Raw genomic sequence first — 471 nt, 5'->3', positions numbered from 1 at the left:
ATCTTCGAAGAATTCAAGTTCATAAGGGTGCTGTATCTTCCACTGAATACCACCTCTATCCTCCAGCCCATGGACCAGCAAGTCATCTCGAACTTCAAGAAGCTCTACACCAAGCACGTATTCAAGCAGTGCTTTAATGTCACGCAAAGCACAAACTTAACTTTGGGTGAATTTTGGAAAAGCCACTTTAACATCGTGCACTACTTGAAGATCATAGATCAGGCTTGGGTGGGATTAACTCGACGAACCCTCAATTCTGCCTGGAAGAAGCTGTGGCCTGATGCAGTTTCTCCCCGAGATTTCGAGGGTTTTGACCCCAAACCTGATCCCGTGGTGGGTGCAGCAGAAGACATAGAGGAAATCGTCTCCCTTGGCAAGTCCATGGGTCAGGAGGTCGACGCAGATGACATCACGGAACTCGTCACCGAACATCATGACGAACTTACTACAGAGGAGCTCAAGGAACTCCAT

Source organism: Palaemon carinicauda, chromosome 4 (assembly GCF_036898095.1).
Source record: "Palaemon carinicauda isolate YSFRI2023 chromosome 4, ASM3689809v2, whole genome shotgun sequence".
Classification (NCBI taxonomy): Eukaryota; Metazoa; Arthropoda; class Malacostraca; order Decapoda; family Palaemonidae; genus Palaemon; species Palaemon carinicauda.
The sequence above is the reverse complement of the archived record's forward strand: the minus strand, read 5'-3'. Positions refer to the sequence as shown.